Source organism: Pongo abelii, chromosome 9 (genome assembly GCF_028885655.2).
Source record: "Pongo abelii isolate AG06213 chromosome 9, NHGRI_mPonAbe1-v2.0_pri, whole genome shotgun sequence".
Taxonomy (NCBI): Eukaryota; Metazoa; Chordata; class Mammalia; order Primates; family Hominidae; genus Pongo; species Pongo abelii.
The window spans coordinates 83823614-83832745 of record NC_071994.2 but is presented as its reverse complement, the minus strand read 5'-3'; positions in this window follow the sequence as shown (position 1 = coordinate 83832745).

Here is a 9132-nt window from a genome sequence, read left to right as displayed (position 1 = left end):
TGCTCCTTAATTTGTTTTTCTGATGTTTTCTCACAATAATATTTAATTTATACATTGTTTATAGGAAGAACTCTAAAGTGATGTTCTATGTTCTCATTCCGTCCTATCAGATTACACATGATTTTATTTTTCTCCTACTTTTGATGTTTAGTTTGATCACTTCATGAATGAGAGCTCTTCCAGTCTTTTTCACTTTATTATTATTTCTCTTTGTAATTAGTATTTTTAGTGGAGTAAATGTGAGTGGCTAAATATTACACTTATCAAACTTTTCATTTGTACTTTAAAATCTCATGCCTGATCTTTTTCCCACACAGAAGCATTTCTCACCATGCACTGGGCATCAGTATTCTGCAGCATGCCACCATCTTTACTTCTGGATACGCTGTTCACTTAGTTGGCCTCCAACACTCTGCTTTGCAAAACTATGACTCTCCTCTCCCACCCTGGCATGAATATGTGCCTTGCATGGCCTTTCTAGTTACTTTAGGGATAAATTGTTAAAGAAAAAAAGCAGAAATAGTCATTTTAATGTAGGGATGAAGGGCAATATAGAATGGTGGAGGAGAATTGAGATGTGGATCCTTTATTCAAGTTTATTTATTGATTTGTTCAACAAACTGATAGAGTGTTGGGGATATAATAATGAGGAATCAGGATTCTCATACTGATTTAGTAAAATATAATACTTTTCATCCTTGCTGTGCTATTTATAAGATATTACATCTTGGACAATTTACTTTTCCTCTCTCAAGAACAGTTGCCTCCAGTGCAAATAAATGGTTTTCCTGAGTATAGTACATAGCCCTTTGTTGCTGTGATGTTCTTGGTTTTACTGAAGGTCAGTGAAAAGGTCCTTGATGAAGAAGCTGTGTTTCTCATAATCAGCATTCACGGCTTTCATTGTGATTTTTTTGAGTATTCTTGTTTCATATCCAAAGTAAATTATTGTTGGTATTGAAAATAAAATTAATTCTCCTTTATCATTATTCTTGCAATTGGGTATCTCTCTAATTTTTATGACTTCATTAAATCAACTAGAGATAGAACCTCTTATTAGATTTGTATCTTGTAGTGAAAGTCTAAGGTATATGGTAGTTGAATTATACTTTCAGTAACTAGGGAAATAATCATAGGATAGGTATGTGAATTTACTAGCCTCACTGCAGCTTGAACTTACACATAAAATTATATCTTTGAAACCTATAAGTATGTTACCTTATGTGACAAAAAAAACTTTGTATATGTAATTAAGACTGTTGAGATTGGGGGATTGTCCAGGCAAATCCAATATAATTTCAAAGTTTCTTATAAAGTCGTAGGAGGAACTGAGTTAAAGAGGGCCATACAACGATGGAAACAGAGGGGGATAAGTTGTGATAATAGAAACAGAGATCAGACAGACAGAGAAAGAGAGATTTGAAGATGTTATGTTGTTGGACTTGAAGCTTGAAGATGGAGGAAGGGGTCATATGCCAAGAAATAAAGGTACCCTGTAGAAACTGAAAATGGAAAAAGATCATCCCTTAGATCCTCCAGAAGAAATGCAACCATGCCTGATGGAATTTGATTTAAGGACTTTTGACCTGCAGGACTGTTATATAATAAATGTGTCTTGCTTATTGTCATTAAGTTTGAGATAATTTGTTATAGCAGCAATCAGAAACTAATGCATAAAACAAATACTACCTAACAAATTGTTGTTGTTTTTTTCAGTCCTAGGGGCAATTTAATCAGTTAGCTATTTCAATCATCTCAGTGAAACACTCACTGCCACTTGGTCTCTGCTAGTCCACAAATTTAGCACCATTATTGATATTAAGGAGAACATCCCTAGAGTGACATTTCCTACTGTTACAGTCTATGGAGGCAGCTCTCAAAGAGCTTTTCTGAGATATTTGTGCTCCCTTTACTAACTACTTTTCAATGCCTTCATGAAGACAGTGTCTCCTGGACCTTCTTGAGAAATGTAATGCGGGGAGTATGGTTGTATAGTACATCCACAACAAATTAAAACAAGTGCTCCTGTCTTCCAGAACTTTTAGATTTTGTCCTCTACATTATGACAAGAAATTCTGGCATCTCAGCTTCATTAAATGTGGGCCACTAATGAATTTCAATTTCAGCCAATCAGCCACATAATTTTTTAACCTTCCAGCTACATAATCTAACAAAAGAAATCCAGAATCTCTGCTAAATATGCTCATGAGTAAATTTCACCCAATTCAGTGCAAATATTCCATTTTCCATGGACTATTGACCTTAGAGTCCATCCCCAAACATAATCCATCCCCAAATATAATTTGCAACACATTTCTGCATCACAAATTTCATGACCATATAAATTGGAAGAAACATTTTAATTATTTAAGAAGTATATAAAATATTTCTTTTAGGGTCAGATTTTGTATTTTCCTCCCTGGTATATATTTACATCTGACTCCCAATGTGGGTGTCATGGCAGGAATTAATTGTGATGTGTCTCAAGGAAAATAGGTATCTGCTTATTAACTTACAAGGGTAGATTATTTCAGGATAATTTATGGAGAGAAGACAAATAAAGTCAGACAGAAGAAGATAGTATGCTTCTACTGTGATTGGAGGTTCAGAGTGGCCTGGAAGTTCAAGATACACAATTTTTTCTATGTCCACATAGATGTTATTATTTCACATCTCACAGTCTCAGTATTCTCCTAGCCAATGACATTATCTCATCTTTCTTTTACATTAGAGACTTGGTAAGGCTGTGAATTGGTCACAGGTTGGATTTCCTGAGAAGCAAAGTTTCAGATAAAGTTAAGCAGCACAATTATTAGAAAATGCTTGTAATAACATTTGTGGCAAGAAGGGAAAAGAAGCACAATTAAGCCTTAGATAATCCTATGAGGAGCTTAGAAGCTAAGACATCTCTTCAGCATTACACCAAGTGGTGTTGAGAGGACCGGGTTTTAGCCAACAGCATCAATCAGTCACTGGAGATGTAGAATGCCTCTGGAATGAGGCATGACCTTGGGAGACATATTTTTATACAGTCCAATTATTTTCCAAAGATAATGACACAACTAAGGTTGATCATCTAACACTGCCAGCAGATGGAAGACTTAAGGTATTGATTATTCAAGGGGGATTTGGCCAGCACATAGCAGCATCCACCATGAAAATCAACTTAGTTAGCAATTCTACAGAACATACAATTACAATATCAGTGACATCAACCTTGAAGCTACAAAAATAAGAAGTTCTTTTACGGTTACCATAGAAGTTCTCTAGTTTCCAGACCAAGACTTAAGCTGATAATTTTAAAATTTGAGTTTATTATTATTTTATTCTCTATAAGAATTTCAGTGTAATCAAGAAAAGTATCTCACTCTATGATCCTTATGGTCATTGTCATTGCTGCAATAGCTAAGGGCATAATAGCCACTTGGTTCTTCGAAGAACTTTTTTTAAGTAAGGACATTATCACAATCAACCACAGATGATAACTGGATTAATCATGTTGCCACAGTATGACATGGATTTTTATCATCTCATTTTCCATTTTCAAGAGTTTCAATTCAGCTCAAGGACACACTCAAGCTTATCACAAAACAAAACAAAAAAACACCTTTGAACCTTTGAGTATCTGTGTCATGGAGACATCAGCATTTGAGAGAGAATTGGAAAAGCAATAAGGAAGCACTAACTTGATATAGAGGTAATAAATGCAAAAGCAGATTTTGTCTTCATGGACAAAGAACAGAGGGAAGAGATTAGGATTACTATAATTTAGAAATTTAGAGGAGGGTTACTGCCCACTAGTGGTGAGAGACCATAGGGTCATGGACAAGGGTCCCAGTTCAGCTGGGGATCATCTAGCTGCTGCTGATGTGTTTGAGGAAGCATGATGATACTAGTCTTTCGGGATATTAAAAAAATTAAAACCTGCAAAATGGACACAACAGTTGCTGAAAGAGTGAAGGGCAACTGGGTTGATATTAATAGGAAGCAAAACAAAGGTAGCAAATCCTTCCCCTCTCTGGCCTCTCTGTCTCTCTCTCTAGCACCATTCTACTGGCATAACCTAAGAGGGAACCAGCTGGAAAAATAGAAATTTGATTTGCAAAGTCTCAGCTCTAGCACAACAAAGAATAGAGATGAGTTTGAAGCTAAGAGAAAAAGCATAACATTTGTTCTTATAGGACTCATGTCTATTTATATATGTAAGAAATACTCCTTGGGTATTGATTTGTAGGGTTTGGGAGTTGTTGACTCAACACTCATCTCCCTTGCCTCTCTCCCTTTACTATAAAGGCTAGAAATAAAAATATTTGATTCTCACTCTCCCTTGCATCTCAAATATATCATTTTGCTTATTTCTGACTAATGAGAACAAAATACCATGTATATAAAGGTAAAATCTTACCTTTTACTCTTCATCATTTTTCCTTTTCCTTTATAACCCAGATGTAAATCTCCAGTGTCAGCTGAGGACTACATACTCATCAACCCAATGATGAGACTAAATGCTAAAATTAGCAGAGTGAAATCTAGATAATTGTTATCACCAATAGCACCTCTGTACTACTGAACCCACTCTGGACTGCCTACATCCGGATTTCTTATTCTGTAAGATAACAAACTGATATGTCTTTAAGCTGCATTGGTCAGTTTTCAGTTATTAACTGCAAACCTTAAAATACCCAAATGTTAATGAATATGGCTATATGCATTATGAAAGATTCCAGTAATTTAGAAGTAATTGACTTATAGCTTATTCTTAAAATAATCTATATTAACATAGTGAGATATTTAAAAATACAAGTTGTACAGGTGTTTGTTTTCATTCATAAACTAGCTAGGTGATCTTGAAAAATTAATACATATTTCTAGGTCTTAAATTTCCCCATGTATAAAATTTGCCCCATGATTTTCAATAAATCAGATGATCAATTATAAGTCAGATTCATGTCTTCTATCTATTAGAAAAAGATAGAATGGGCAAATAAATGCTAAAATAATTGAGCTGAGAACCACAAAGCAATGTTGAGTTCCATAAAAATGTCATGGAAAGTACAGAAAACAGCAAGCCATGCATGAGGTTAACAATATGGAAAGCACTGCAACACTCATGTGTTAGAATACTAAGTGAGCAAGACTAAACTAAAAAGTCATGCTAGAATTCCGGTCTTAGCTCTGGCATGTAAAGCACTAAGAAGTCCACATTCCCATCTTTACAGCAACAACAAAAACAAAAGTGAAAAAAATACCAACTATCAGTAACTTTTTAAAAGACACATCAAATAATAGGGTGCAGGTCAACTTGCCATCTCTTTACCCAGAACAGAAAATGATGAAGGGAAATATACCTGGTCATATTAAAGAATGTCTAGGGATTGACTATAGACTAGCATGAGAATGAGAAACTCTTGGGGCCATAATTTATGGGGTCCCCTATGAACATTGGCATTTATTATGAATGAAATGTTTGTGTCTCCCCAAATATATATGTTGAAGAACTAATCCCAAATGTAATGCTATTTGGAGGTGGAAGATTTGGTGGTATCAGAAATATATTAGATTACAAGAGTGATATCCTTCTGATAGGATTAGTGGCTTTATAAGAAAATGTAATAGAGAAAGGATGAGGGAGAGAGAGATAAGTACCATGGGACAGCACAATATGAGATGGCCGCAAGACAAGAAGAGGGCCTTCATGAGAAACCAACCATGCTGGCACACTGATCTCTGGCTTCCAGCCTTCGGGACTTGGAGAAAATACATTTATGTTGTTTAAGTCACTCAGTATTTTTTTAGGGCAGCCTGAACAGTCTAATACTGATTCTATCTAGAATCTGTATAAGAAACTACAGTTTCTAATAATACTACAGTTTCTAATAATAATAATAATAATACAGTATTCGAAACCTATCAGTTTCTCATAGTGAAAATATGAGAAATATTTCCTTGCCCTGAAAGAGAAAGAAAAAGAGTGAATATTATGAAATACAACCTGAGCCTTATTTATAAAGAAGATTTACACTGTAGTGGAAGAACGCAATTCTGAATGGAGGCCCAAGCTAGGCAAAGAGAATTTCTCCCAATTCCAGCAACTCTAACTTTCCTGTGTCACCTAAGAGGATACAATGGTAACAAATATAATAATAATAGTAAAATTTAAAAAAACTAAATGTAATTAGGACTTCTGGTTTCAGCTCCAAAAAAATTCAGAACTTGGAAGTTGTCATCTGTCCTTACAACCAGAAAACAAGGTGAACAAATTGAAAATTAATGACGTTTTTGGGGCCTGTCAGAGAACTGTGGTTGCGGGGAAACCCCTCCCCCCAAAACCTGGAAAACAAGCTAATATAGAGAAACTACAACTGAGATCTGCTTACCTGCAGTAAAGCTGCCAGAGTTGTAAAGTGGTAAGAACACTTAAATGGTAATTTCTATGAACTGAGCGAGGCTGAGTGTGGACTAGCATAAGAGTAAGAAACTCCTGAGGCCTCAGTCCCAGGGAATTCCTCTTAATTTCATGGCTTTTTGCCTCCAGAAATTCCATCAGAATGTAAGGGTGAAGAACCAAAATGATACTCTTGGGGCTCCGGTGAGAGTAAAGGAAAAATAATCACTGTGAAATCCTCTAAATATTCTAAATATTTTTAATGATAAAGATCTGCTCTATATGTTAAACAAGCAAACAAACAAGCAAACAACTTTACTAGATCCTAATCCAGTCGAAGAGACTGGCATTTCTCTGCTTCCACACACCTCTAGTCTTCATGTTTCTTCTAAGGGAAAAAGAAAATAAGCTAAGATACTCTTGTTAAGACCACAGCATAGGAACACAGGCCAACTAAAAGATAAAATTTAATCATAATATTATAGAACACTTGCCCTTCCTTATACCTTTCCACCAAAAATAGAGCTCCAGTATTGTGACAGAAGATTAAAGTTGGCAGAGCTGCAAGATGCAGAATCTATTTTAGGAGTTTTCAGGAAGTTCAAAGACATTGGGAAACAAAACAAAAACAATGGCAATAGAGAAATTGGAAGCCTCTAGTACCTGCAGCCATAGCAAGCATTAAACACAACCCAGCTCTAGCCTGATTAACTTAAAACCTCACAATAAAGGCCTGTTTATCTCAGTTTCTATTACTTAGAACATTAAGCTTTACTTTCAACAAGAAATTGAGATATGCTCAATGATGGAAAAAAAAAAAGCCTGAAAGAACAAAGAAAGCATTAGACCTGACTCAGATATCACAGATTTTGAAGTTTTGAGCAAACCACTTACAATAACTATAATTAATATGTTAAGTACTCTATTTTAAAAAATTAACAACATGTAAGAACAGATGGGTAATATAAGCACAGAGATGAAAACACTAAGAAGTATCAAAAGAAAAGGCTAGAAATTAAAAAAAAATACAAACAACTGTGACAGAAATCAAGAATGTCTATAGTAGACTAGACCCAGCCAAGGGAACCATACATGAGCTTGAATATTTGTCAGTAAATATTTGCTTAACTAAATGCAAATCGAAAAAATAGCAAAGAAAAATATAACAAAACATCTAAGAAGTGGTACAACTATAAAAACACATAATATGGTATCAGAAAGAGTAAAAAATTGAAAAAGGGGAATACAAACCTTACCTATACATGTATACAGATAAGATTATAGCAAATATTTAACAGAAACTGTGTAACCGAGAAGAGAACGGATAAAATATGTAAGATGTTGAAAGAAAGAAAAAAAAGCCTTGAATTCACTATGCAGTGAAATTAAATTTCAAAAGTGAACAAGAAATAAGGACTTTCAGGAAAATGATTACCAGCATACTTGCCCTGCAAAAAATATTTTTAAAAGTTCTTTAGAGAGAATGGTAATAATCTTGAATCTGCATAAGGAATGAAAAGATATTAGATAATAAATAAAGATAAAATATTCTGTCTTATTTATTTTTAATTGACTGGAAAAGTAAATGTTTAGTTAGAGTAATAACAGTAACAATGTATTAGGTGATTATAACATAAGGATAAGTAAAATGAATTGTAGGAATGTCATAACAGATAACAAAGAAGATTTGAGTATACATTTATAAGAATATTTTATAAGCATTTTATAAGACTAGTTTATAAGTTACTTGCATGACAGGGAAGGCAGAATAGTGTTATTTTTAAGTGGATATGGAATAGTTGTAAATGCATTTAATCAACTCTAGAACAATCAGTAATGCTTTTAAAGAAAGACTGATATTTCAAGAGAAGAGAAAAAATTAAATTATGCAAAGTGTTCAATAAATACCAAAGAAGGAATATAAGATGCAAAGATACTAACTCAACTATAGCGATAATTACCTTAAATATAAATTGTCTAAATATGCTAATTAAAAGACAAGGATTATTACTGTAATGGGTAAAAGAAAAAATCAAATAGCTATATGATTCTACATAAACTCACTTTCAATGTAAAGACAAAAATAACCTAAATGGAAGGGATCACATGTTAATACTAACCAATAAAGCTAGAGTGTCCATGTCATTTTCAGAAAAAGCAGACTTCAGAACAAAACAAATTATAGGAATAAAAAGACACAGCAAATAATAAAAAGGTCAATATTCAAGAAGATTTAAAAATGTCCTAATGTATATGTACCTAGCAACATAGCATCAAGATTGTAAAGCAAACCCTGATAGATCTCAAGGAGAAATAGACAAATTCACTATAATTGTTGGAGAATTCAACCTCTCTTATTCAGTAGTAAACAAATCCCATAAGCAAAAAATGATTAACTACATATTTACCTGAACAGCACTATTATTCAACTTGGTCTGAGTGACAGTTACAGAATACTATATCCAAGAACAGCAAGATTAGGTAGGTGCACATCTTAATAAGGTAACCCCTCTTTAACCACTAAGAGATGATTTTAGAGCGCTGTAGTAATTACATGATGGTCATTGAGTGAAATCTCACTCAACTGTCTTGTTCAAATGTAACCTCAGAATAGACACTATTAAAAATACACAAGGTGTCATAACCATCTATTAGCATCCCCCAATTTTTTCATTTCCTTTGCATCGTTCATTTCCTTCTGGTTTTAAGGTCTTGGTAAATTGGATATAATTGCATTTTATAAGATG